Raw genomic sequence first — 3032 nt, 5'->3', positions numbered from 1 at the left:
TCTGCCGTGGCCAGGGAGTGCAGTGGAGGATGGCCCAAGTGCTTGGGCCCTGCACCCCACGGGAGACCAGGAGAAGCACCTGGCTCCTGCCTTCGGATCAGCGTGGTGCACCGGCCGCAGCGCGCCAGCTGCGGCGGCCACTGGAGAGTGAACCAATGGCAAAGGAAGACCTTTCTCTCTGTCTCTCTCTCTCACTGTCCACTCTGCCTGTCCAAAAAAAAAAGTTACCTGATTTTTCTATTTTCTGTCGCCTCTTCCCCACTTTACAAGGAAAATCACTTTGAAAGAAAAAGTGCAGGCTGGTGTGGTGCACAGCAGGTTAAGCCACTGCCTGCAACACTAGCATCCCATACATGCCTGAGAAAGCAGCAGAGGACAGCTCAGTGCTTGGTGCTTGGGCTCCTGCCACCCACATGGGAGACCCAGAAGAAGCTCCTTGCCCCTGGCTTTGGCCTGCCCAACCCCAGCTGTTGTGCTCATTTAGGGAGTGAATCAGTGGATGGAAGACCTCCCTCTCTGTCTCTTCCTCTCTCTAACTTTGCCTTACAAATAAATAAAAGTAAATCTTTAAAAAAATAAAAAAGAACAAATTGCTTTTATTCTTTTCCATCATCCTATATTTATCCACTTTTTGCTCTTTAAGCCACGTTTTGATTTTAGTTTCGTGTTCTTCAGCCCTTCTTGGTCTACAATACCAATCTCCTCTGATCAGCTCCCAGGAACTCACTCTCTGTGAAGGAAGGAAGGGCTGCCTGATTCTAGAGTCTAACCCCAGTTAAGACCTTTAACCAAATGTGTTGTCACTTCATTTTCTGATAATTCTCTGCAGTAGACTGGCTTCACATTCCATGTGCTCCCGGATCTCCCTTAGCACCCCTGAACTTTCTGAAGGATAATCCGATCCCTAGTGAGAAGGACTGGGAAAGCGAATAAAAGTAAACTGAGCACTGTAGCAGAGTGAGAAATCAGACATAGGGACTTCTCGATGATTTCCTGGAGTTAACATCACTGAAAGATGAAACTTCAGAGGTTGGGCTGAATTCAGGTTCTGAAGTAGCTGGCTGAGACTGAGGAGGAATAAACCCAGAGTCAACATTCCCCAGTGTTGGAATAATCCCTGTGAAGTGTGATGTTATATATACAGTGCTCAAGAAGGAGTCCAGAGACTTTCACTCCTAAATATGGTACCCTGGCTTGCTGCCTATTTTAAACTATAGGGACCTAGAGCAGAGCGGGTGTCAGGAGAGACTTCCTCTCATGTCTCCTTTTGTGCTAAATTCTGGACCCCCAAAGAAGAATCTAATTACCTCTGGTCCCTCTGCTGAGTTTTCATCAACTGAAACTCATATGGCAGGAAGAAAGAGTGAAGTCTGTCAACCTATCTGGGGCGACTTTTGTCACACTCTCTTGTCTCTACTTGAGCCCATTCTGTATCACAAAAAGAATCTTGTGTTACCCCTTGTCTATCCTGCAGGTCCGGTGGGTGGACTTTGTCCCAGGCGACTGTGTGTGTCTTCAAGCCCTATGAATTCCCTGAAACTCATCTACTAGTCTCCTCTAAGTTGTCTATCTGCTCCATTCTCCTCCTCCCCTGGGGACAAGGGATATACAGGCTTCTGAAATGCTATGGTTTGATGGCACAGGGCTCCCAGGACTCATGCAGACATGTTAGCCCCACGGTCATAAGTTCGTGGTATTAAGGGAGTAAAAGATTGATACCACTAAGGTGTATGAGAGGTGAGCCTGCTGGGGGGTCCTTGGGTCACTGTGAGCATGCTTCAGGTCGTTTTCATGAGAGTGCTGGCTACAAAAGCCAGGTTGGGCCTACCTGCTCCCTCTCTGCTTCCTGGTTCACCTTGTGATGGATTCTTTCTCGGTGTCAACATCTTGAATCCCTGGCCTTGACACATGGCCAACCTGAGACTGTGAGTTGAAATCAGCTGCCTTTCCTTTTAGTAATAAGATGACCAGTATACAAAACTGAGAGTGGGAGTGGGGTCATCACTGTAACAAAAACCCAAAAACTTGGGGGAAGCTTTGGAATTGGTTTACTGGAAAAAGTTTGGGGGAAGAAAAGGTTTACTGGAAAAGAATTTGAGGGAGGGGCCGGCACTGTGGTGTGGTAGGTAAGGCCACCACCTGTGGTGCCAGCATCCCCTATGGGTGCCAGTTTGTGTCCCGGATGCTCCACTTCCCTTCCAGCTCTCTGCTATGGCCAGGGAAAGCAGCAGAATATGGCCCAAGTCCTTGGGCCCCTGCACTCGCATGGGAGATGTGGAGGAAGCTCCTGGCTCTTGGCTTTGGATCAGCACAGCTCCGGCCATTGTGGCCATTTGGGGAGTAAACCAGTGGATGGAGGACCTCTCTCTCTCTCTCTCTCTCTGTCTTTCAAATAAACAAATAAATCTTTAAAAAAATAAAAAAGATCTTGGGGGAGCCAGCTAGAGAAAGCCTCAAGTGCCATAAGCTGAGATCAGGGCAATTTTAACAAGGGCCTGGAAGAACAACAAAAGCCGTGCTGATGAGGTTTCAGAAGGAAATGAGGATGCAGCAGGGAACTGAAGTAAGGCCCCTGGTAGCCTCACTGTGCCCAACCCTGATACTGTGTGGGAGGCTAAACTTCAAGATGTGGATCCGTTTGCAGAGGCCACTGGAAGGCAGCAAAGGGCTCCGGCTTTGGCATGGGTGCTGCTGACTGTATTCTAGCTCAACATGTGAACTATCCTGAACACATGCTCCACCCAACAGCCCACCCAGTCTTGGAGTGTGAACTTCCAAAACCAGGAGCCAAATTAACCTACTTCCTTCATGAGGAGCTTCTATCGGGTATCTTGCTGTAGTCAAGAAAAGCTGACAAACAGATAAATCATGTCAGGCTAGTAGGTCATCACCATGATGGCCTCCATGCAGGTGACAACTTCTGTATCTGTCTATCTTCAGTTCCTCTCAGTGAACCTTCACAGGGAGGAGAGAATGCTTCCCTTTCACCCCTACCCCTGAGACTCGTCTTTGGCTGGAGCTGGCATTCATTA

The sequence above is a fragment of the Oryctolagus cuniculus genome, chromosome 15 (genome assembly GCF_964237555.1).
Source record: "Oryctolagus cuniculus chromosome 15, mOryCun1.1, whole genome shotgun sequence".
Lineage (NCBI taxonomy): Eukaryota > Metazoa > Chordata > Mammalia > Lagomorpha > Leporidae > Oryctolagus > Oryctolagus cuniculus.
This window is presented reverse-complemented; position numbering follows the sequence as displayed.